At 39.0% G+C, this 27,526-nt stretch overlaps 1 pseudogene; it reads left to right on the plus strand.

Moving 5' to 3' along the window:
- The first annotated feature begins 22,965 nt into the window (after window positions 1-22,965).
- LOC120871581 lies at window positions 22,966-23,591 on the plus strand (annotated as a pseudogene).
- Window positions 23,592-27,526: the final 3,935 nt, after the last annotated feature.

A 27,526-nucleotide genomic window follows, 5' to 3' on the forward strand; every position in this document is an offset into this window, starting at 1 on the left:
AGTAACTCAAATCGTCTCCTGAGAAGACAGTTGTCACACATAAGTGACAAATGTGCTAACAGAGATGTCAACTGTTATTGAAGTGTGGGAAAGGGAAAGACTATTCCTGCTTGTCAAAAGCCTTAAAAGTCTTGTTAGCAGAGGTGGTTCTTGGTGACACTGTGAAGTTGGGGACGTGCGTCTGGTCGTTCCTGAGCCCCAAGTCTCTGGCCTCTTTGTTGCTGCCTCTTCTCCATTTGCTTGAGCTTCCCCTGGGTTCTGCTCACTCTTAGGCGAGAATCTGTCATTCTTCACCTTGAAGCCAAATGGGAAGTTTAATGTGCCTCTTTTTAAGTGCCATTACATTATAAAAGGTGATCAAAGCCAGAAATAGAATGTCTGAATTTCTGAAAAGGTGGTTTTTTCCCTAAACACAAATGTTTAAATGACATTTTAGTATACTAATAGTATATAAGAAAGTGGTTAAAATATTATGTATCTTACATATAATAATGATAAACATTCATAATGGATATAGCACATATATAGTATATTTGTGTCCTCCTGTGTGTGCTCAGTCAAGTCCTACTCTTTGTAGCCCACCAGGCTCCTCTGGAATTTCCAGGCAAGAATACTGGAGTGGATTGCCATTTCCTGCTCCAAGGGATCGTCCCAATCCAGGGATCATACTTGCATCTCCTTTGTCTCCTGTATTGCAAGTGGATTCTTTACCTGCTGTGTCTCAGGAAAGCCCATATAGTATCCTAATGTACTATATTAATATATATTAACTGTATTTTTATATATATATATATTTGTAAACAAGCATTGACTTAACTCATCAGTTAGAAGCCTGTCATCAAAATAGGGGTTCACTATGTTCAATATTTAGTCATTTTTAATACTTTTAAGGCATAATATATGAAAATAAAATAATAAGATATTTACAGTTTATTAGCTGTGGTGAGAACAGAGAAAGAAATGAATAGCCTAAATATAAAAGAGACCTGATTTTACACTATAGGTTCAATTCAGTCCCTCAGTCGTGTCCACCTCTTTGCGACCCCATGGACTGCAGCATGCCAGGCTTCCCTGTCCATCACCAACTATCAGTAACATTAAAATTAAACTTTGAAAATTGAATTCTGTTCCAAAAAATAAACCATATCTGTTTCTACAAAATGGCTAATATATTATGTTGGCCTCAGGAAATGGTAACAATTTCATGGAGTGACCCAGAGCAAGACAACTTACATCTAGATGAGATTCTTATGCCTCAGAAATGTGAATAACAACAATAATTGTAATTTAGGAGTGCCTACTCATGACTGCATGACTGAGTGACTAAGCATGTATGCACTCTATGCCAAGCAATTTATAAATCATACTTTATGCTATCTCCTTTACAACAATGGGAAGGTGAATATTACAGCAACCAAGCAGGTAAATGTTACTCCAAATTTATAGATGATAAAACTGAGGCTCAGAGGGGACAGGAAACTTGCCCAGCATCATAAAGCTGGGATTTGAATTTGGTCTGTGTAAAACCCCATATTCTTTCCACCTCTCTACGTGTGAAGTCCTAGTACTGTTTTGTGTGTGAAGTCCTAGTATTGTGACAAAATTTCTTTTAAGTTGATGTCAGCATCTTCACAAAATGATAAAAGGTAGTGGTAGATTATCAGAAGCTTCTTATGATAATAACAAATGAAGTAACTGACAAATAATTAATCTCAAAAATATACAAGCAACTCCTGCAGCTCAATTCCAGAAGAATAAACAACCCAATCAAAAAAATGGGCCAAAGAACTAAACAGACATTTCTCCAAAGAAGACATACAGATGGCTAACAAACACATGAAAAGATGCTCAACATCATTCATTTTCAGAGAAATGCAAATCAAAACCACAAGAAGGTACCATTTCACGCCAGTCAAAATGGCTGTGACCCAAAAGTCTACAAGCAATAAATGCTGGAGAGGGTGTGGAGAAAAGGGAACCCTCTTACACTGTTGGTGGGAATGCAAACTAGTACAGCCACTATGGAGAACAGTGTGGAGAGTCCTTAAAAATTGGAAATAGAACTGCCAGACGACCCAGCAATCCCACTGCTGGGCATACACATTGAGGAAACCAGAACTGAAAGAGACACGTGTACGCCAGTGTTCATTGCAGCACTGTTTATAGTAGCCAGGACATGGAAGCAACCTAGATGTCCATCAGCAGACAAATGGATAAGAAAGCTGTGGTACACATACACAATGGAGTGTTACTCAGCCATTAAAAAAAATACATTTGAATCAGTTCTGAGGAGGTAGATGAAACTGGAGCCTATTATACAGAGTGAAGTAAGCCAGAAAGAAAAACACCAATACAGTATACTAACACATATATATGGAATTTAGAAAGATGGTAACAATAACCCTGTATGCGAGACAGCAAAAGAGACGTAGATGTCTAGAACAGTCTTTTGGACTCTATGGGAGAGGGCGAGGGATGATGTGGGAGAATGGCACTGAAGCATGTATATTATCATATGTGAAACGAATCGCCAGTCCAGGTTTGATGCATGATACAGGATGCTCAGGGCTGGTGCACTGGGATGACCCAGAGGGATGTTATGGGGAGGGAGGTGGGAGGGGCGTTCAGGATGGGGAACACATGTACACCCATGATGGATTCATGTCAGTGTATAGCAAAACCAATACAATATTGTAAAGTAATTAACCTCCAATTAAAATAAATAAATTTATATTAAAATAAATAATAAAAAGAAGCTTCTTATGAATGTATATCAGGCTATCTATGTAGTATTATAATATTAGGGAAGAGTTCCAAGACATTCCTTTATTACTTAATACTCAGGTGTTGAATTATGGAACATTTTGAAAATCCTTGGTGGTAGTCTTAAAATTGAACAGTTATAAACCAGAAAGGTGAGTAAACACTAATAGCAGTGAAAAGGAAATTGCTCTTCGACTTTGTTCATCCTGGAGATATATGACAAGTTTGTTATCAACACCAGATGAAAAGTACACACCATCATGGGAAGTAGTGTACAGAGATATTGTGCCCTATGTTTCAAGCTATTTTAACCTGTAAGGGAGAAAATCATTACAGGTCATGGTTAATTCTCTCTTGTTTAGAAAGATTTTACCCAAGGTAAGTTGGCAGCAGAGGATGAGATGGTTGGATGGCATCACCAACTCAATGGACATGAGGTTGAACAAACTCTAGGAGATAGTGAAGGACAGGGAAGCCTGACGTGCTGCAGTCCATGGAGTCACAAAGAGTCAGACATGACTGAGCGACTGAACAACAAGTTGAACTTAATAACTGTATGTTTCTGGAAAGTTTAATCCTTGTTTCTCTCTGCCCCGAATGTGCCCGTCCATTCCGTTGATCCCTAACCTCTGCTCACTGCATGAAGAGTTCCACTTTTCTTATCAAAAATTTCTTGTTCATTTTGTCTTCATGTTTGCTTTACCCACTCCTAGCTTTGGACTGTCATTATTTCATCTATCTGTTTGCATTTTGTTTTCCCTTTGTGTGGGGGGATGGAAGTGCATTTTTCTGGACAAAACCCTTCAGTAAAGGTTTGTTCTTTTCTCTTGCGGCTTTTGTTGTAATCAAGTACAGCAGCACACCCCTATCCCACTTGCTTCTCTTAACTTTAGCCCAAGACCTTTTACCATTTCCTCCAACTCACTACCAAAATTTTATAGTTTTTACTTTTACTTTTTAAAAGATGCTCATTTAAGACATTGTTAAGTTCTCCAGAATAGTCTCTCTTCATCCTACCTTTCTCTGTTTTTCTTTATTCCTTTATGCTGCTTTCATTTTCTATCTGATTTAATTCTGTCTTTCCTCTTATTTGTACCTTCATATTCCTGCTTTTTTCTTTTCTAGAATTCTGGATCAATAAATTTCTCCCTGTGATATTCCTTTCCCATAACTTTTCTTGGAAACTCTCCTTTTTCTTTTAACTTTAATTCCCTTTTACTCTTATTAAACTCCACCCCTACCCCAAATCCATTAACTTTTCTTCATTCTTCAACTAAAAACCTTTCCTTCAGTCTATTCCAAACCCATCAGAGGTTTGAATCACTTCCTCACCTCTGACTTTCTTCTTGACCTTCTCTCAACTACTTTCTCACTATCCTCTGCACTGAAATTGTACTTACCAAAGAAGTTCTAATGACTTCCTTCTGGACAAATTGAATGTTCTTTCATCTGTGAGCCTCATCTTTCCCGGCAATAACTATCCATAGGCCAGTAGATCATCTTTGAAATACTTTTGAAGCAAGATAGGCTTTTTTTTTTAACTAACAAAATATCTTCTAGAAAGTGCATTGTTTTGTTAACTTTGCTTATGAGAGTCAGAGACAACTTTCTGTTTGCATTTCTAATAGCTGTCTTGAAAAGTGTCTTGGCATTTTCCAGTTGGTTTTAAATGGTCAGAAAATGGCTTTCTGAGTGTGGGTAGGGTTCTTTTCCCTGAAGGACAGACTTCTAAGTCAGTGTTATTTCCTTCCCTGCTCCCAACCCCCAAACACACACACATTCGATTTCTCTAAATCTAATTTGCAAGTTATTACCACAGTTAGGAAATCTAAATAAATGACTTTTGGGAAATACTTTCTTTGGTCATTTTAAAGGTCATTTCCATAAAACTGCCCCAAACTCAAATTCAGTTGAAAATTAGAGTTTTAAATATTTCTGAATTAAACTTGAAAAAGTAAAAACACCTTTTTACAATTCTAATTGATGATGAAAAATAAAAATACATTAGCCTTTATAGGGCTCCATGAGTGTATTTTTTACTTTTTTGATTATTTTTGTTCTTGATAAATGTTAATCATATGAGAGTAAAAATAAGAGTAAGACGTTCCAATGATAAGGGAAAAAATGATATATAAAGTGTAAATGTTGCTGCTTTGTAACAAAAGCTTTAGAATTCCAAGTTCAGGCTGCTGCTGCCTATTTTTCCTTGCTAACTTCAAGGGAGTGTAGTCTTAGACTTCAGTGATTACTTCGTGCAGGTTTATGTCACTCCTATTAACATTATTTAAATATAGCTTTCTTAATTCCTGACAATGGTGCTGAAAATAGTGTTTTGACTAGTTAAATGGAGAAGACAAAGAGACTGAGACAAAAGCGAGATATGCACTGACTGATTTATGTCATTTTAATAACATAATTACTTGATAAGCACTTACATGATTTAGTTACTGATCTTCAATCTTTCAGAGCTAGGTAATGAATTGCTGATATACCATACCAAGGTACTGTCAAAAATTCAGAGCAATGCTGTATTCTGTGGTATTTCAGGAGGCATATTCCTGAGTTGTATCATTAAGTAGCTCATCATATAAAATAGGGGAGTTTAGAGAAAATATTTCATGCTTACATGCTAAGTTGCTTCGGTCATGTCCGACTCTTTGTGACCCTATGGACCCTGCCAGGCCCCTCTGTACATGGGGTTCTCCAAGCAAGAATACTGGAGTGGAGAGCCATGCTCTCCTCCAGGGATCTTCCTGACCCCGGGATCCAACCCACATCTCTTACTTCTTCTGCATTGGCAGGTGGGTTCATTACCACTGCACCACTTGGGAAGCCACAGTATTTCATAGTAGAACCAGATTGTTTTTGAATTGGTGCTCTCCTTAATTTCTCCAGGCTGGATATATTTTAAAGTAGGGAAGAGAATAATGTACAATTTTTCCTAATTTATGAGTAATGAAAAAATTCAGAAGTGTGATCTACTCAACATTCCATCAGGGTTAGGCAACTGATTGCATTTTCTAGAACATCAAGTCTAGGCACTGCCTTGGACTTAGATTCATCCCTAAGTGGTGTGTCTTCCAATACCTGAAGAGGAAGTACTAATCGTAATTCTTAGAAATAAACATGCTAGTTAGTCTGCCTGCAGTAAATCCTGTCCTTAGAGCAAATTACCCAATGTGACCCTGTCCAACTCCTCTTACAGTGGTGAAGTCAGGTTTCAGTGATCATTATGGGCAGTCTCTAGGAGGTGAATGTCAACATCCATTTATTCACCAACTTTTTTTTTTTAATTGAGTGCTTATTTGATGCAGATACTCTTTGAGATGCCATGGATGAAGCAGGGAGTAAGAAATTGTTCTTAACTCATTAGGGGTGAGAGGTGATTAAAATTACAAGTAATTCCTGATACAGTAGGATAAGTACTACCATAGCTTTAATCCAGTGGTGTAATAGGAATACACAGGAAGTTCATTTAGCCAGATATGGAGGTGCATTGGGATGGTTTAGAGGAGATGTCCTGAAGAAGTAGAGGTGAAACTGATATTTGAATAATGAGTAGTGTTGGACAGGTGAAGAGATGGCAGGGAAGGGAGAATATTTCAGGAAGCAGAAACAGTATGTGCAAAGTCCCAATGGTGAAAAAATGTGACTCACTCAGGGAGTGTTATATGGTGATAGGAGAGGAGTGGGGAGAAATAAAGATGGAGAGAAAAGTAAAGCCTGAATCATGACTAGCTTGTATATCCTGTTAAGGAGTATGGCATTTATTCTAACCGTAATAGGGAGATATGTAAGTATTTTGAACAGAAGATATATTTGTTTTAGAAAGATTACCTTAGTTACATCATGATTACCTTAGTTGCTTCATTTCAGGTGAAGTGGGAACGGATAGAAATGGAAAGGAGGATTTGGTTGTGACATTTTAAATAATCTTTTAGGAAAAGATTTTAGTGCCTGAAATAAGGAGGTGAGTAGATTTGAGGGAGATATAGGAGACAGAATTGATAGAATAAGGTGACTGGATATTGGGAATGAGAGAGAAGGAAGAGAATAGAAGGACTCAAGAGTCTTTTGTAGGCAATTTGAAAAAAAGTGTGCTATTTAATGAGAGAGAACAAGAAAGGAGGAATATATTTGGGGGCAGAGAGTTGAGTTCAATTTTGGATATGTTGACTTTGAATGAGTATTTCAAAGAGGACAGGGCAATCCTATTCTTCTTTGGGGGGTTGCTAAAGGAAGTTTTTCATCAGGCAATTATAGAAGTAGTATCAAGAAGTCTTCTCAGCATTAATTTTATATTTTAGAACTATTTCCCAAAGAAAACTGATTACTCACAAAAATAGAGCTGAAGTTTGGGCAGAGACTTGTTCTTAGCTCTTCTCTCAGGACTGGAAATGAGGGGTTTCATGGGTGAACAGGCTTGGTGGACAATGGAGTTTTGCTGCCATGAATTGCCAATGGACCACTTAATACATCTTGAAGGAACAGGCAGGTGTGTGCTGCAAACTTCAGGCAGGCTAAGGGATTGTCTGTTCTTGGAACAATAACCATAATGTAATCCAATTAAAAACCAAAGAGGCAACGTATTCAAGGTAAAAACAGAAGCTAGGGGTGCATTGTGCAGTTGAGGAGAAAGGAAAGTAGGAGTTTGATGTGTTACAAAATGAAAAGCATAAATATATGAACTAGGTTATCAAGCAAGAGATATGGAAACTCAGAGGCCTAACACAGAAAGTAGAGTTTGGTTTGTAAGCAAATGAGCTGCTGTGGGCCTGTCCCAGAGGCTGATGCTGAAGGCTGCCTTTTGGATATTCTCAGGGTCATGGCACTAGATATTCATGAGGTTAGCAGTAATGCTGTTATCTATGTCTCCATCTTAGGATCCCTTTTCTTGTAGGCCTGAAACCTCTTCAATTTGGAGGGCGGTTTTAGTGTTAGAACTTTAGGTTTGAATGCTGCTGCTATGGGGGAATTACTTGCCTGGGATTTTGAGTTAGAGAAGGATGGCTGGAATGGAGGACCTTTGGGATATGTAGGAAAAGCTGGTGCCTAACTCTGAGGAGGATTGTAGTGTGAATCTTCTTAAAAATGTCAGGGTTGTGAGAATCCTTTAATGAGTGCCTGAGAGTAAAGTGTTGATCTGAATAATGTTGTGCTCAGTCACTTAGTTGTATCTGACTCTGGACCCCATGGGCTGTAGCCCACCAGGCTCATCTGTCCATGGAATTTCCCAGGAAAGAATACTGGAGTAGGTTACCATTTCCTACTCCAGGGGATCTTCCCGACCGGAGATCGAACCCTATTCTCTTGAGTCTTCTGCACTGGCAGGTGGCTTCTTTACCACTGATCTGGATAATAGGTGGTAGTTAATAGCAGCTTCTTTGAGTGGTCCATATGCTGTTCCAAGGAGCCAGTCTCTTGGGTCACTTGGCCCTAGCAGGAAAGCTCATTAACATTTCTCTTAACTGGAGGTTGGTTAGGTAGGAAACTAAGCTTTTGAGGTGGGGCTTTGTGACGATTGATTTTATGTGTCATCTTGATTGGGACACTGGGTGCCAGATTAAACATTACTTCTGGGTATGTCTGTGAGTGTTTCTAGATGAGACTGGCATTTGAGTCAGTGGGCTGGGTGGAACAAATTACCTTGCTAATGTGGGTGGTCATTGGCCAATCTGTTGAGGACCTGAATAAAATGAAAAGGTAGAGGAATGGGGGTTTACTCTGTCTGCCTGACTGGCTGAGTTTGAATATTGGTCTTCCTTGCCCTTGACTGGAACTTACATGATCCACCTTCTGGTTCTCAGAACTACACTGCTGGATTTTCTGGGCCTCCAGCTTTCAGACTGCAGATTTTAGAACTCCTCAGCCTCCATAATCATGCAAGCCAATTCCTTATAATAAATTATGTATGTGTGTGCGCACACACACATCCTGTTGCTTTGGTTTCTCTGGAAAATACAAACTTACAATGAAAAGCTCACTTTTGTCTCCCATTGTATTCTGACCTGGACCTGGAGGCATCTGCCTATTACCAGCAAAAGGAGACAGGGTGCCTCTGCTGTCAGAGTCTGCATTGCCATGGAGACCAAAGGTGAGTCCCAGTGGCGATGAGGGTTGAGCTTTGTGAACTGGGACCATGCTGAGTGGTCAGACCTTTAGAGCACAAGCCAATCTAGCTTTCTGCCCACAGATCAGTTTTGTAGGCAGCAGAGAAGGGCAGGTTTGAATGAAAATCCATACAAATTCTTGTTCCTCAGGAGGAATGACTGTGGGTGACACATGCAGGGCTCTGACCAAGAACATTTGTGAGCATGGACTCTGGCGCCCTGGAGCTGACGGCGGTTAATGTAAACCATTCCTTTCCCCTAAGGGTTGTTTCCTTCAATCAGTTCCCAGCTATCTGGTCACCTCAGCATCCTGGCTTTGGCACTTCCTCTAAAGTGTCCCAAGGCACACTCATTCTGCATAGGATGGTCTTGATCACATTTAGGCAGAAATCCTAAAGGACACTCAATGAGCTTTCTTTCCTGTCTAGGAACGAGTTGATTTGGCTTTTGTGGGAATCTACTTTGGAGGAAATTCTGAGTTTGCTGTTGTCATATGCTTGCAGTCTCTTGTTCCAGTGATTCAGGAGCTTTGACAGAAGGTGGGGGTGATTCATGGTGACAAGAGTGCCCTAGATATATCTGGATGGTGTCAGTGCACATTTAACAGGCCAAATAGAGTTTTGGCTGATATTTTTTTAAAAACCCTCATATGTCAAGCTGATATGTTTAATCTGAAAAAGTTCCAAAGGGATAAAATCCCATCTAACCATTTATTCATTCATTTCAGTGTCTCACAGCTTTTAAATATCCTCAGATTTTTTTGTTACATAGGCAGGGAGCCATGTTTAAAGCATAGAATTAATTAGGATTATAAGGGATGATGGAAATTATAGTTTATTAGTTTCATACTGTTCTGGGGGATAGAAATGAAGGTCTGAGCAGGGAGAGCTGCAGACCTTATTCTTATCCTCATCACAAATATGTAGTATTAACAGCTTCACTTTCAGGTAAGATTCCTTTGCACGGTGCATTTCTTGGCTAAAAAACAAAGAGTTTAAAAATCATTAGTGTACTATGGGCTTTTCAGGTGGTGTTATTGGTAAAGAATCTGCCTGCCAATGCAGGAGATGCAAGAGAATCAGATTCAATCTCTAATTGGGAAGATACTCTGGAGGAGGAAATGGCAACCCACTCCACTATTCTTGCCTGGGAAATCCCCTGGACAGAAGAGCTTGGTGGGCTACAAAGACGTCCATGGGGCTGCAAAGAGTCGGACACAACTGAGTGACTGAGCATGTACACACACAGTATACTTTATTATTTGTAGATATAAAACCTGTTCCTTAGCAGTAATATGACCTGCTGAAGAACCCAGAAGCATTGACTCAATGCAGTTTTAGCCTCCTTACTCCAGTCTGGTTCCTTCCTACTTGTCTCCTAAATTCTCAGTGTGGCTCCAGGGACAGCCAATGGCCTGAGTGATCCAGTCTTAAGGCACATTAGACATACACTGCTGCTGCTGCTGCTAAGTCACATCAGTTGTGTCCGACTCTGTGCGACCTCATAGACGGCAGCCCAACAGGCTGGGCTGTCCCTGGGATTCTCCAGGCAAGAACACTGGAGTGGGTTGCCATTTCCTTCTCCAATGTATGAAAGTGAAAAGTGAAAGTGAAGTCGCTCAGTCGTGTCCGACTCCTAGTGACCCCATGGACTGTAGCCCTCCAGGCTCCTCCGTCCATGGGATTCCATGCAAATTTATTACAGACTTATGAAGAGAAAAATGTACTTATGTTAAACAAACTTTGGAAATTCTAACCAAAGTTCTATAGTTTTATCTAGCTTATTTCTCCCCACAATTTAAAATATTGCTAATGTGAATCTCAAACCTTTAACAAGGAGAAACAATATGCGCAGTTTCTCAAATGTAGGTGACTGAGGAATCTTCTTTTCATGGAGTAACCTAAAGGGCAAATTTTCCATGAAACACACCCTGGGAAGTACTCTATAAAAATATAAACTTATCTCTGAAGATATTGAATCACTGATAATCTAAAAGTATTTTGGATTTGGAATGTCTTAAGCAGAATGTGCTTACTTTGAATTGTATGTGTAATATCACTGGCTGACCAACTGGAAGTTGAGAAGGTGGTTACCCAAGTAACTGCATAAAATAAATTGTTGAAAATATCCTTTAGGGAAATGTAAATCTGCCCATGATGCTAACTATATGGATGCTGTAGGTGATACGGGGAGAAGGGGGTGGGGGAGACCACAGTCCCTTTTTTAATTCCAAATGTCCTCAGTGCATCATAAGTTCAACCATTACAGTCATTCTCTGGGTTAGAATACCATCACAATTACCAGTACGAAAGCACTACTTAATGTGCCACTCTAAAATATCTATCATTTTACCAACTTGGTTAATAGTCAGAAGAGATAGTACTGTACATAAGTTAACAGCAGAGGTTCTAACAGAAAACTTCTCAGATTTGTGTCCCTGCTTTGCCATTTACTGACTCTGTGATCTTTATAGTAAGTCCTAACTCCTCTGTGTATGAGCTTCTTCATCTATAAAATGGGGATACTATTTTTGGAGTACAAGGGTAAGGTTAAGAAACAGTAAAAGATACTGAAGATACACTATAAATTGAACTGGACTTTCCCACAGCTAAGACTATTAAAAGATGACTAGAGTAAATGGCAACCCACTCCAGTGTTCTTGCCTGGAGAATCCCAGGGACGGGGGAGCCTGGTAGGCTGCCGTCTGTGGGGCTGCACAGTCAGACATGACTGAGGTGACTTAGCAGCAGCAGCAGAGTAGGGAATGGCAACCAAGTCCAGTTTTCTTGCCTGGAAAATTCCATGGACAGAGGAGCCTGATGGGCTACAGCCCCTGCTGTCGCAAAGAGTCAGACATGACTGAGTGAGCATGCATGCATGCAAAGATGAATGTAGGAGTTGAGGTTGCTACCTGAAATATTTACAATGGAGAAGGGAGATTTGACAAAGTAGGCATGAAATTCCATGCAAGGAGGAGAACAAAGTTGGTATCTTCTCTCAGCCTTAAGAACCCAGCTCTTCTAATGAACTGATTGTATCTATTGACTTTGTATTCCCATTGGACAGTGGACTTCTGAATGGCAGGAACTACACATCTTAATTTCTCATTCAGCTTTGTCTTGTTAACAATTAGTGTACTGCAACTTAACTTGTATTTTTATTGGGTGTTGAAATTAAATAGGTTTGGGTTGGAAGATGGATTTTTCTCAAGCAAAATAATGTAATCATTATCTTAAAAAATATGAAAGAAAGCGAAGGCAGTGGCGTCTAGATTAAATCTAGTTGATCAAGCACAAAGTTCAGAAGATTATTTTCTAGTTTAAGTGTTGTGGAAGTCTACCAGATAGAATGATAAGTAGTTGGGAGGATTGATACCACTTTGCAGATGTAAGTTAAAAAATATACTAACTCAAAAATAATTTGAAGTACCTTTGTAGTCTAATCATTGTGCTCTGTGCATAGTTGCTCAGTAGTGTCCGACTCTGCAACCCCATGGACTGTAGCCCTCCGGGATCCTCTGTCCATGGGATTCTCCAGGCAGGAATACTGGGATGCGTTACCATGCTCTCCTCCAGGGGATCTTCCCAACCTAGGGACTGAACCCAGGTCTCCTGCATTGCAGGTGGATTCTTTACCATCTGAGCCACCAGGGAAGCCCATTGCCTTCATTCAAAATAATCCCATGTGATAATTGTAAAAAAAAAAAAAAAAAAGCTTTGTTCTTAAATGTCTCAATAAGTGAAATTTTATGAACTCCCTGGGAAATTTAAATTTTTATTCAGAATTTTTGTCTGCTTAATTCCCCAAATGATTTGAAACTTCTATTAGTAGTTAATTTTACTTTTAATTAATGAGGTTCATCTTCATTTGGAGCCTGGATTATTCTTCATTTCTTTCAAAGATCTTCATGGTAATGTTATATTGTCTCAATCTAATTTGGAATTTACAAAAGAATAAAAAGTTCCAACTATTTTCCTTACAATCCAGATTAGATTTATGCATTCTCCTAAGGATTTAATTGCTGTTGAGTAAAGTAGTAGTATAATTTTCAAGTTCTTTTATTCAATTCTGTATATTGAAATGGGGCCTTAAATGTAGTGGCATCTGGTTTTCTTCCTGAGCCAGATTCACATGCTGCTTTGACTGTCAGTGGCAGAGATAAATCATGACCAACCAAGCTTAGGCGGCAGTTCCAAGACCTCCTAGTACTGTCTGCAGAGCAGTTAACAGTAAACACATGGCTGGATAATTCAGTAATACGGTTAGTTAATTAAGAGTCCTAAAAGAAAAATTTTCTATTCCCCAACTGCTGAATTATAATTTTTATAATTATAATAATTGTTAAAATATTTTTATCATATTTTGTTTCACAAGTCCATTACAATTATAGTATTTTAATTGGCTCTTCATTGCAAAAAAACATTTCTGGATGTTTGTCATTTTTCTTCTCATTTTGCAGATGAGGAAACCAATAAAGACTTGTTAATGACTTTTGTGAATTTGAGGAATCATTTCTATATTTTATTATCTATTTTATTAAGGTATTTGTGGAATTTGAAAGGGAAATAAGAAAGGATATTTTACTTAAACATTGATATATCTGGTAGTAATTAGCTCCTATTATTTTAGAGAGATGTTCATGTCAAATTCCTGAATGTATTTGGTTTTAGACCCTTAATATTTAAGCATGCTCAGTGAGCTGGTTGGGAGTATAATTAGGGGAGTGGTCATATACTTTTCTGTTCGTCATTTCATTTGGGGTTTGTTAAACAGAGGTTAGAATACATGGTACGGGTACATCCAATTTTTTAAAATTTGAAAACCACAAGTATCTGAGACATTCCCTACATCATTGACTGTAATTAAACAAATCTGAGGAAAAAATGAAGTTCTGACTCTGACGTTAAACAATCAAAATCAGGAAATAGTAGACTGAGATTTCACGTCAATACCCCCAGAGCTGTTACCCAAGTATCTTCTCTTGTCATATTGTTCAGTGTTGGCTGTATTTCATTTCCTTTTTATATTTATTTAATAGAAAATCAGAGCAAAATAAACAGAACTCAGTTAGTCATCAGTGTTTATGGAGCAACTACTGGGGCCAGAACATGGTTCCCAGTGCTTTGGAGAATTGTGATGAGGCCAAGTCCCAAGTCCTTAGGGAAAAAAACACCCTACCTAGAGGGCAGTGAGGTGAAAGTGAAAGCTGCTCAGTTGTGCCTGATTCTTTGCAACCCCATGGACTATACAGTCCATGGAATTCTCCAGGCCACAATACTGGAGTGGGTAGCCTATCCCTTCTCTGGCAGATGTTTCTAACCCAGGAATTGAACCGGGGTGTCCTGCATTGCAGGTGGATTCTGTACCAGCTGAAATATCAGAATGGGAAATGGGGATATATAAACAAATAGCAATCCTTAGACACTTCTATTTCTCTAGAAGGCCTGAGATGAAATTATTCCATAAAGCAAGAACAGAAAAATAGAAACAGACAAGTTGGGAGTCAAGGATATGTATTAATCTGACATGACCTCTTTTCTAGTATGAAATTAGCATGAAAATCTTGGGTCTTTTAGGATGTAGATATTTATGAAGAGAAACACGTGCTGTAAAGTATATGTAAGCATTGTTGCTAACTTCATGTTTCCAGGATAAAGGAAGGGTCTCTAACTACAGAAGCTCAGCGGGTTTTAGTTTCTACTCACTCCAAGCAGAGTTTTGTGCCAGAGGGGAAGAAAGTGGGTGGAATTATCCCACTAGTGGAGAAAGATTATTTTTTTAAGTTAATTTTTTTTTTTTTTGGCTGCTTCTCATGATTTGCATGGTCTTAGTTTTCTGATCAGAGGTTGAACATGAACCCTCGACAGTGAATGTGTGGAGTCCTAACCATTGGGCTGCCAGGGAATTCCCAACAGTTGAAAGATCCTTGGGGAAAATGGGTCCTTTCTTGTCCAGTCAAAGGATGGATAGCCCTTCTGTCAGCCTATTGTGGGTAGATAAGCAGTGGTATAGATATAGCATTGACCATGTGTCCTTTTAGGTTGGTTTATAGGGGAAGCCATCAGTGTCTTCTGTTATAAGGTCAGTAAATGTAGTCTTCATCCTTAAGTGACCAGATCAGTAGTAGCTGGAATGCCCAGATCAAAAAGACCTCTACTCCCCTTAAAATGTGTAGTTAAATACTAGTCACATGCACATTTCAAACATTACATTTGGGCTCAAATACAGACTCCTGTGATATGATAAGGTTGAATCAACCTGCAAGGACTATATAGCTTTAGGGGTCAATCTATTGACCAAAGAAAGGAAGTTTCATTACAAAGTGTTAGTTTCTTGGAAACCTGACAAATAGTATGGTGAATTGAGTAGTTTTCTTATTGGAGCATACAGCACTATCTAATTTAGATCTTATATAGATTCTTTAATATAGATTCTAATATAGAATAGCAATTCTAATCTATATTTTAAGAATTAACAGTTTGAGAAGTTGCCATGTGATCCAGCAATCCCACTCCAGGGCAAATATCCAGAAAAGAGGAAAACTCTAATTCAAAAAGATATATGCACCCCAATGTTCTCAGTGGCACTATTTACAGTAGCCAAGACTTGGGCGCAAACTAAATGTCCATCAACAAATAAATAGATAAAGAAGATGTGGTATGTGTGTGTGTAAAGTAGTAGTGTGTCTGTGTGTGTACTGGTACATTCAGTTCAGTTCAGTTCAGTCGCTCAGTCGTGTCTGACTCTTTGCAACCCCATGAATTGCAGCAGGCGTCCCTGTCCATCACCAACCCCTGGAGTTCACTCAGACTCACGTCCATCGAGTCAGTGATGCCATCCAGCCATCTTATCCTCTGTCGTCCCCTTCTCCTCCTGCCCCCAATCCCTCCCAGCATCAGAGTCTTTTTCAATGAGTCAACTCTTCACATGAGGTGGCCAAAGTACTGGAGCTTCAGCTTTAGCATCATTCCTTCCAAAGAAATCCCAGGGCTGATCTCCTTCAGAATGGACTGGTCGGATCTCCTTGCAGTCCAAGGGACTCTCAAGAGTCTTCTCCAACACCACAGTTCAAAAGCATCAATTCTTCAGTGCTCAGCCTTCTTCACAGTACAACTCTCACATCCATACATGACCACAGGAAAAACCATAGCCTTGACTAGACGGACCTTAGTCGGCAAAGTAATGTCTCTGCTTTTGAATATGCTATCTAGGTTGGTCATCACTTTTCTTCCAAGGAGTAAGCGTCTTTTAATTTCATTACTCAGCCATAAAAAGAAGAAATAATGCCATTTACAACAAGATGGATGGACCTAGAGATTATCATACTAAGTGAAATGAGCCAGAAAGAGAAAGACAAATACCATATGATATCATTTATATGTGGAATCTAAAATGTGATATGTGAACTTATTTACAGGAACAGACTCACAGACATAGAAAACAAACTTAAATTTATCAAAGGAGAGAGGCTGTGGGAAAATGATAAATTAGGAGTTTGGAATTAGCAGATATGAACTACTATATATATAATACATAAACAAAAGGGTCCTACTGTATAGCACACAGAACTATATTTCAATATCCTGTAAATAAATCATAACAGAAAAGAATATTAAAAAGAAAATATGTGTGTCAGTTCAGTTCAGTCGCTCAGTCATGTCCGACTCTTTGCGACCCCATGAATCGCAGCCAGGCCTCCCTGTCCATCATCTACCCCCAGAGTTCACTCAAACTCACGTCCATCAAGTCGGTGATGCCATCCAGCCATCTCATTCTCTGTTGTCCCCTTTTCCTCCTGCCCCCAATCCCTCCCAGCATCAGAGTCTTTTCCAATGAGTCAACTTTTCGCATGAGGTGACCAAAATACTAGAGTTTCAGCTTTAGCATCATTCCTTCCAAAGAACACCCAGGGCTGATTTCTTTCAGAATGGACTAGTTGGATGTCCTTGCAGTCCAAGGAACTCTCAAGAGTCTTCTCCAACACCACAGTTCAAAAGCATCAATTCTTTGGTGCTCAGCTTTCTTCACAGTCCAACTCTCACATCCACACATGACCACTGGAAAAACCATAGCCTTGACTAGATGGACCTTTGTTGGCAAAGCAATGTCTCTGCTTTTAAATATGCTATCTAGGTTGGTCATAACTTTTCTTCCAAGGAGTAAGTGTCTTTGAATTTCATGGCTGTAGTCACCATCTGCAGTGATTTTGGAGCCCCCAAAAATAAAGTCTGAGACTGTTTCCACTGTTTCCCCATCTATTTCCCATGAAGTGATGGAACCAGATGCCATGATCTTAGTTTTCTGAATGTTGAGCTTTAAGTCAATTTTTTCACTCTCCTCTTACACTTTCATCAAGAGGCTTTTTAGCTCCTCTTCACTTTCTGCCATAAGGATGGTGTCATCTGCATATCTGAGGTGATTGATATTTCTCCCAGCAGTCTTGACTCCAGCTTGTGCTTCTTCCAGCCCAGCATTTCTCATGATGTACTCTGCATATAAGTTAAATAAGAAGGGTGACAATATACAGCTTTGACGTACTCCTTTTCCTATTTGGAACCAGTCTGTTGTTCCATGTCCAGTTCTAACTGTTGCTTCCTGACCTGCATATAGGTTTCTCAAGAGGCAGGTCAGGTGGTCTGGTATCCCCATCTCTTTCAGAATTTTCCACAGTTTATTGTGATCCACACAGTCAAAGGCTTTGGCATAGTCAATAAAGCAGAAATAGATGTTTTTCTGGAACTCTCTTGCTTTTTCCATGATCCAGCGGATGTTGGCAATTTGATCTCTGGTTCCTCTGCCTTTTCTAAAACCAGCTTGAACATCTGGAAGTTCACGGTTCATGTATTGCTGAAGCGTGGCTTGCAGAATTTTGAGCATTACTTTACTAGCATGTGAGATGAGTGCAATTGTTCGGTAGTTTGAGCATTCTTTGGCATTGCCTTTCTTTGGGATTGGAATGAAAATTGACCTTTTCCAGTCCTGTGGCCACTGCTGAGTTTTCCAAATTTGCTGGCATATTGAGTGCAGCACTTTGACAGCATCATCTTTCAGGATTTGAAATAGCTCAACTGGAATTTCATCACCTCCACTAGCTTTGTTCATAGTGATGCTTTCTAAGGCCCACTTGACTTCACATTCCAGGATGTCTGGCTCTAGGTGAGTGATCATGCCATTGTGATTATCTGGGTCGTGAAGATCTTTTTCGTACAGTTTCTGTGTATTCTTGCCACCTCTTCTTAATATCTTCTGCTTCTGTTAGGTTCAGACCATTTCTGTCCTTTATCGAGCCCATCTTTGCCTGAAATATTCCCATGGTATCTCTAATTTTCTTGAAGAGATCTCTAGTCTTCCCATTCTGTTGTTTTCCTCTGTTTCTTTGCATTGATTGCTGAGGAAGGCTTTCTTATCTCTTCTTGCTATTCTTTGGAACTCTGCATTCAGATGCTTATATATTTCCTTTTCTCCTTTGCTTTTTGCTTCGCTTATTTTCACATCTATTTATAAGGCCTCCCCAGGCAGCCATATTGCTTTTTTGCATTTTTTTCAATGGGGATGGTCTTGATCCCTTTTTCCTGTACAATGTCACGAACCTCAAGCCATAGTTTATCAGGCACTCTATCTATCACATCTAGTCCCTTAAATTTATTTCTCATTTCCACTGTATAAACATAAGGGATTTGATTTAGGTCATACCTGAATGGTCTAGTGGTTTTCAATACTTTTCTTCAGTTTAAGTCTGAATTTGGCAATATGGAGCTCATGATCTGAGCCACAGTCAGCTCCCAGTCTTGTTTTTGCTGACTGTATAGAGCTTCTCCATCTTTGGCTACAAAGAATATGTGTATATATATATGTATATACGTGTGTGTGTGTGTATATATATAGCTGAATCACTTTGCTGTATGCCAGAAATGAACACAACATAGTAAATATACTTCAATAACATAGATAAATAAACTATAAAGAAAAAACAGAAGAAAAGAGGAGCTAATTGGCAGAGAAAATCCCATTCTTGATTTTGAATTTTGAGTAAATATTAGGAGAAAGTTGGATTTTTGTTCTGTAAAGAGTTTATACAATGACAATTGATAAAGGTAATTTTTACTGCTATTTAGAAGAGACTAGCAAAAGGAATGTAATATGGAGGATCCTTATTCAGATATTAAGTTTTTTGGATTGAAAGAAAACAGATAATACTCTGCTCATTTTACAGATGAGAAAAACTAAAGCTTAGAAAGGTTAATTATTTTTTTCCTGAGGTTATATGGATAATTAGTACAGGTCTGGGGCTTGAAACAAAGTGTTTCTGAATCAAAAAATCCATGCTTTTATTCTTGACATAATAAGATAGGTATAATAAATATAACAGATGAAATAATTATCGAATCTAACAGTGGATTCAGAGACAGGGAAAGAATTTTGCTTGAGGAAATTGGAAGATAGTGGTATATTTCCCTATGGACCCTCACTAATATTGCTAGAGGTTGATTTAATTTATATCAAAAGGCTTTACAGCATCAAGAGTTGTCCATTGACAGATGAATGGATAAAGAAAATGTGGTACAGTGGAACAATGTGAAAGTGAAAGTCGCTTAGTTATGTCCGACTCTTTGCAATCCCATGGACTACGTAGTCCATGAATTCTCTAGGCCAGAATACTGGAGTAGGTAGCCTTTCCCTTCTCCAGTGGATCTTCCCAACCCAGGGATCAAACGCAGGTCTCCTATATTGCAGGTGGGTTCTTTACTAGCTGAGCCACAAGGGAAGTCCAAGAATACCAGAGAGGGTAGCCTATCCTTTCTCCAGGGGATCTTCCTGACCCAGGAATCAAACCGGGATGTCCTGCATTGCAAGCGGATTCTTTACCAGCTGAGCTATCAGGGAAGCTACTCAGCCATAAAAAGGAACACATTCAAGTCAGTTCCAAAGAAGTGGATGAACCTAGAGCCTATTATACAAAGTAAGTCAGAAAGAGAAAAGCAAATCACGTATGTTAATGGATGTGCATGGATTCTAGAAAGGTGGTACTGATGAACCTGTTGACAGGGCAACAGTGGAGATGCAGACATAGAGAACAGACTTATGGACAAGGGCAGAGGAGAGGGTGAAATGAGTGGAGAGAGTAGCATGGAACCATATACACTACAATATGTAAAACAGCCAATGGAAATTTGCTATACGACTCAAGGAACTCAAACCAGGACTCTGTAACAACCTCGAGTGGGTAGGAAATGGTGGGAGGTGGGAAGGTTTCATATGTACACCTATGGCTAATTCATGTTGGTGTATGGCAGAAATCAAACCAGTATTGTAAAACAATCAATTAAAAATGAATATAATTTTTTAAAGTTTCTGAAAATTGAATAAAGTATAGGATCCTTATTTTAATCATATAATTATTTTACTAAATTTTTTATTATGAGAAATGTCAAACACAAAGTATACTACAATTAACAACTATATATTCATTACATAGCTTCAATAATTTTCAACATTTTGCCAATTTAATTTCACCTATTTCCTCAACATTATTGTTGTTTGTATAAATATTTAAAGAGTCAAGCATTCTAGAGTTTCAATTCTAGATTTTTTCAGTATGTATCTCCAATAATAAGGGTTTTAAAACTATAACAATGATATTATCATCCTTAATAAAATTAATAGTGACTCAGTATTCTCTAATATCCTGTCCGTTTTCCTGATTACTTCAAAAACGTCTTATATTTAATTTGTTCAAATTAGCATCCAAACAGCCTATTCATGTTACCTTTGGTTGTTTTGTGTCTTAGATCTCAGTTATTTTGTAACATTTTCTCCTGATTCTTCCTCTCTCTCCACCCTCATCTTGCATGCCATAAAACAGTTGGAGACACTGGGCCATTTGCTCAGTAGAATTTCCTACATTTTGCTGATTGCATCTTTATGTTGTTGTTTATGTTCTTGATATTGTTCCCATGTCCATTGTACCGATTATAAATTGGTGATTAAATTTAGAAGCTTAATTAAATTCAGTTTCACTTTGTTTTTTGAAGAAATTTTTTTTTACTTTCTATTGTCTTGCACCATGAATCACATTATATTTGGTTGTTCTACTAGTTTCTATAGTGGTTGTGGTGGTATGTTGGCCAGATCCTTCCATTATAAATGTTCCCATCAGTACTTTGTTAATAGTTTATCAAGCATTAATATTCATTGTCTAGGTCAATTATTTTGTTCAGAGTTAGAAAATGGTGATTTTGTAATATGACCATTTGTTTTCCATTAGCTGGAATTTTTCTGTCAATAAATTGCATTCGCTGGCCCTGAACTACACTTTGCACAGGTAGGGCAAGATACTTGTTTGATTCCTTAATCTAAATTATCAGTTTTCATGGTAATGGATTGGTACTCTAGCAACCTCCAATGGTGACCAATGAAACGTTTTTAGTATCATTATGAACTTGTGTGTGTCTATATAAAATTAACTCAGGTATAATCATTATTCTTTTTGATGCTCAAACTGACTCTTTTAAGGCCAGTGAGAGCCCTTTAAGCTAACTCCTTTATTCTTCCAATATAACCATATTCAGTTCAGTACAGTCGCTCAGTCGTGTCCAACTCTTTGCGACCCCATGAATCACAGCACGCCAGGCCTCCCTGTCCATCACCAACTCCCGGAGTTCACTCAAACTCACGTCCATCAAGTCGATGATGCCATCTAGCCATCTCATCTTCTGTCATCCTCTTCTCCTCCTGCCCCCAATCCTTCCCAGCATCAGAGTCTTTTCTAATGAGTCAACTCTTCACGTGAGGTGGCCAAAGTACTGCAGTTTCAGCTTTTGCATCATTCCTTCCAAAGAATACCCAGGGCTGATCTCCTTCAGAATGGACTGGTTGGATCTCCTTGCAGTCCAAGGGACTCTCAAGAGTCTTCTCCAACACCATCAAAAAGCATCAATTCTTCTGAGCTCAGCTTTCTTCACAGTCCACATCTCACATCCATACATGACCACTGGAAAAACCATAACCTTGACTAGACGGACCTTTGTTGGCAAAGCAATGTCTCTGCTTTTAAATATGCTGTCTAGGTTGGTCATAACTTTCCTTCCAAGGAGTAAGCGCCTTTGAATTTCATGGCTGCAGTCACCATCTGCAGTGATTTTGGAGCCCAAAAAATAAAGTCTGACACTGTTTCCACTGTTTCCCCATCTATTTCCCATGAAGTGATGGGACCAGATGCCATGATCTTTGTTTTCTGAATGTTGAGCTTTAAGCCAACTTTTTCGCTCTCCTTTTTCACTTTCATCAAGAGGCTTTTTAGTTCCTCTTCACTTTCTGCCATAAGGGTGGTGTCATCTGCATATCTGAGGTTATTGATATTTCTCCCAGCAATCTTGATTCTAGCTTGTGCTTCTTCCAGCCCAGCATTTCTCATGATGTACTCTGCATAGAAGTTAAATGAGCAGGGTGACAGTATACAGCCTTGACATACTCCTTATCCTATTTGGAACCAGTCTGTTGTTCCATGTCCAGTTCTAACTGTTGCTTCCTGACCTGCATATAGGTTTCTCAAGAGGCAGGTTAGGTGGTCTGGTATTCCCATCTCTTTCAGAATTTTCCACAATTTATTGTGATCCACACAGTCAAAGGCTTTGGCATAGTCAATAAAGCAGATTAATCTTTGATAAATTTCTATTTTTTTGTCACAACAGATACTGGAAACTCTCATACATTTCTTGCTCCACTTAGAATCAGCCATTTTCCCTAATATCCCTGGTTCCTTTTTTTGGAAATGGTATTTAGAGATAATAATATAGTAATTAGAGAAACACATAATGTGTTTATGCTAATATTATAATTTAAATGGAAAACTATGGATTTTTGCCTAATTTTTATATTTTGTGCTTGTATTTTTCTCTACTAAAAATCTTGCTCTTCACAATATTAGAATAATCACTTATTTGCTTTACGCTACGATATACCTATGATAGCTACACTAATAATGACACCAATATTAGTACTAACAGTAAGACTAACAAATATAGCTTTTTTCCGGTTATCGCGGCGTAGGGAACTATGAGCAGCAAAGTCTTCCGCGACACCCTCTACGAGGCGGTGCGGGAAGTCCTGCTCGGGAACCAGCGCAAGCGCAGAAAGTTTTTGGAGACGGTGGAGCTTCAAATCAGCCTGAAGAACTATGACCCTCAGAAGGACAAACGTTTCTCGGGCACCGTCAGGCTTAAGTCCACTCCCCGCCCCAAGTTCTCTGTGTGTGTCTTGGGGGACCAGCAGCACTGCGATGAGGCCAAGGCTGTGGATATCCCCCACATGGACATCGAGGCGCTGAAGAAACTCAACAAGAATAAGAAATTGGTCAAGAAGCTGGCCAAGAAATAGGATGCCTTTCTGGCTTCAGAGTCTCTGATCAAGCAGATCCCCCGAATCCTGGGCAAGTTCCCGTCCTTGCTGACCCACAATGAGAACATGGTGGCCAGAGCTGATGAAGTGAAGTCCACGATCAAGTTCCAGATGAAGAAGGTGCTGGGTCTGGCAGTGGCTGTTGGCCACGTGAAGATGACAGATGATGAGCTTGTGTACAACATCCACTTAGCTGTCAACTTCCTGGTATCATTGCTCAAGAAAAATTGGCAGAACGTCAGGGCCTTGTACATTAAGAGCACCATGGGCAAGCCCCAGCGTCTGTACTAAGGCACAGCTTAATAAACCATACTAAACCATAAAAAAAAAAAAAAAAGACTAACAAATATAATTTATCTTTGAGAGTTTTTGTCCTTGTAATATATTCCATGAGCGATTTATAATCAATATTCTGTTTTGAAGTTGTTTGAGGTATTTATGTAGTTATGTGACCAACTTGATGTACAGTTCAGTTTATTTGTTTTCATTTATTTTATTCTTAGGAAATGTTCTTTTCTGTTTTGATTTTTAATTATGTAAAACATTGAGATAATTCTAAACTCAACCTATGTAAAAAGATACAGTAAACAAATGTTTTCATCCCTGCCCCCTCCACATTTCCTCTTATCTTCCCCACAGAAACCAGTTTTTAATAGTGTTTGGTTTGGCCCTATATTATTTCTTCTTAAAAAATATAAGGAAAATTATTTTCACAGTAGTATTTCCCTTTGCTGCTGCTGCTGCTAAGTTGCTTCAGTCGTGTCCGACTCTGTGCGACCCTGTAGACGGCAGCCCACCAGGCTTCCCCATCTCTGGGATTCTCCAGGCAAGAACACTGGAGTGGGTTGCCATTTCCTTCTTCAATGCATGAAAGTGAAGTCGCTCAGTCGTGTCCGGCTCTTTGCGACCCCATAGACTGCGGCCTACCAGGCTCCTGCGTCCCTGGGATTTTCCAGGCAAGAGTACTGGAGTGGGGTGCCATTGCTTTCTCCTATTAGTATGTAGAGATCCTGCTTATTCCTTTTTACAGCTGCGTGGTACTCTAGTGTGTAGTGATGCCATAGTATATTCAGCCAGTCCCCTGTTCATGGACGTTTTGTCTGTATCCAGTCTTTTTCTATTGAGAATAGTGCCGTGATAAACACCTTTGTACATAGAAATTTTATGTTTTGCTTGTTTATATCTTTGGTATAGATTCTAAAAGGTATATCTGGCATAAATCTCAAAGGTTAAAGGCACAGGGAAATTGCCCTATGTATGTAATTGTACATTTTGCATTACTACCAGTAATATATGAGAGTTCCTGTTTTTCCTAGACTCGCCAATAGAATATGTTCTCAATCTTGATTTCAGGACAGACCACTTATAAGGGAGAAAATTATTGTAGACTCCTTTTGTTGACTTAAATGATTTATGTTATTACTTAAATATGAGAAAACATAAAACTATATATAATATAAATTTTTACGCTTATTTGTTGTTGCTGTTCAGTAGCTCAGTCCCCCAGGTATTTGCCATGAAGTGATGGGACTGGATGCCATGATCTTTGTTTTTTGAATGTTGAGTTTTAAGCCAGCTTTTTCACTCTCCTCTTTCACCTTCATCAAGAGGCTCTTTCGTTCTTCGCTTTCTGCCATTAGGGTGGTGTCATCTGCACATCTGAGATTATTGATATTTCTCCTGGCAATCTTGATTCCAGCTTGAATTCACATGATGTACTTTGCATATAAGTTAAATAAGCAGGGTGACAATATTCAGCCTTGACATATTCCTTTTCCAATTTTGAACCAGTCCATTGTTCCATGTCCAGTTCTAACTGTTGTTTCTTGACTTGCATATAGGTTTCTCAGGAGGCAGGTAAGGTGATATACTATTTTCCACAATTTGAGGTGATCCACACAATCAAAAGCTATAGCATAGTCAATGAAGCAGAAGTAGATGTTTTTCTGGAATTCTCTAGCTTTTTCTATGATCCAGTGGATGTTGGCAGTTTGATCTCTGATTCCTCTACCTTTTCTAAATCCAGTTTGTTCATCTGGAAGTTCTTGGTTCCCATACTGTGAAGCCTAGCTTGGAGGATAGTTTATATAAAACTGTAAAAGCAAATGTACATACTAAGTGTAAATAAACTACAAACCCAATACAATTTGTATTAACAAAATCAGTTTAATATTGTTAATGATTTTTCTGAAATGAAAAATTTTCTGCAATGAAATGGCCACTTAAGAGTGTGAATATGGTACTGCCTATTGCAACACTCAGCTTCTTTTCCATTACATATGAATGTGCTATTTTGTGCCAGATATATTGATCAAGACCCTTTTGGTTACAGGGACAGAAACTCAGTTAAAACTAACCTAAGCAAGATAATAACAAAAAATAACTTTGGGAAATATAATGGATCACACACACATAATCTGGAATGTTGAAACCAGTATGTAACAAATGGGTAGACCCAGGGGTTTTAGTTCTTTTATTTAAGTTCTGTCTGTACTTCTGCCCTTAATTTCTTCCATGAGAACTTCATTCTCAGACTATCCATCTCAGTCCATATCATAGCGAAGTTGGCCCGTAGGCAGCTCCAAGCCAAAGTCGTCTTTACAGATCAACATTGTCCTGGAAAAAAGACCCTCTGGCTCCTTCCCAGTATCCATAACCACCAACTGAAAAGGACTTTAATTGGCTTGTTTAGATCACATGCTCCTCTGAACCAATCACTGAATCTTTTGATCAGTCAGCTCAGATCTTATGTCTAACTCCAAGAAAAGAAGATGGTAGCTCTCTTGACTTTTAGTCTTATCAAAACTACCAAAAGGAAGACTTACAAGACAGAAAAACTCTTACAGCTATCCACACCATTGTGGAAAGACTCAATTTCCCTGCTACTTTTCTCTATAGAACCTATTGAAAAATCTTAGTCTGGACACTGATTACCATTATGTGACTTGTTCTTCACAAGACATGGTACAAATTCCTCATTTACACATTGGGTCTGCCCTTAATCTTTCTTTCAGTCAGACTGTAATACTCCAGTAGAGTTACTTGAAAGAAACATGGTCACTGAAATGACATTACAGTTCTCAGTTCTAGCAGGTCATTCAGAAGATACTCAGGTGATTTTAATTTGAACTGTCATAACAATGATAACTCAAGATTAAAATATTTGAGAAAACATCCAGGAACCTGTGCCTCCTCTTAATCTATCCAGATGCCATCGAGGACTATTTAAAACATGATTGAGGTTTCCCAGGTGGTGCTAGTGGTAAAGAACCTGCCTGTCAATGCAGGAGACACAGAGATGTAGGTTCAATTGCTGGATTGGAAAGAGCCCCTGGAGTAGCAAATGGCCACCACTGCAGTACTCTTGCCTGGGAAATCCCATGGACAGAGAAGCCTGGTGGGCTACAGTGCATAGGGCTGCAAAGAATCATACATGACTGAACACAAGCTAAAGCATGAATGCTGCTGCTGCTGCTGCTAAGTCGCTTCAGTCATGTCCGACCCTGTGCAACCCCATAGACGGAAGCCCACCGGGCTCCCCTGTCCCTGGGATTCTCCAGGCAAGAACACTGGAGTGGGTTGCCATTTCCTTCTCCAATGTGTAAAAGTGAAAAGTGAAGGGAAGTCACTCAGTTGTGTCCGACTCTTAGTGACCCCATGGACTACAGCCCACCAGGCTCCTCCATCCACGGGATTTTCCAGGCAAGAGTACTGGAGTGGGTGGCCATTGCCTTCTCCGAAAGCATGAGTAAACATGCAATAATTGATTTCATTAATATAGTTTTCTAATGATCTGAGTGCTTTTAAGTCTGCTAATAAATTGAGTATCATATTTGGTATCCAACCTGAAATTTATAAAAGCAAATATTAGCAGAAATATAGAATGCAAACAAATGTAAATCTAAGTGTATTTGTCAAGTTCAGAACTTAATGTCCACAAGAGCTCCAGCTTTATTTGGTTTACTTAAATCCATTTTTCTGAACTCTCTCCTCCGTATGGTAAGAAATCCAAGTCTCTCTGAATATCTTTTCTGATTCTTGGGACTCTCAGGTTTCTCTTTTCTATGTCTTACCTCAGTCTCCCCTCACCTATAATGTGAATTAATTGGGGGTGGAGTTTAAAGGTTAGAGAAATTCACTGTACTGCTTAGGAAGTTCAGTCCTAGGAACTGAGAAAAATCTTTGAGATACTCTTAACCATTTAAAAGTATATAGACAAAACTTATATGGGCATTTAGAAAAAAAACTGTCTTAAG

Source organism: Oryx dammah, unplaced genomic scaffold, assembly GCF_014754425.2.
Source record: "Oryx dammah isolate SB20612 unplaced genomic scaffold, SCBI_Odam_1.1 HiC_scaffold_2, whole genome shotgun sequence".
NCBI classification, from domain to species: Eukaryota; Metazoa; Chordata; class Mammalia; order Artiodactyla; family Bovidae; genus Oryx; species Oryx dammah.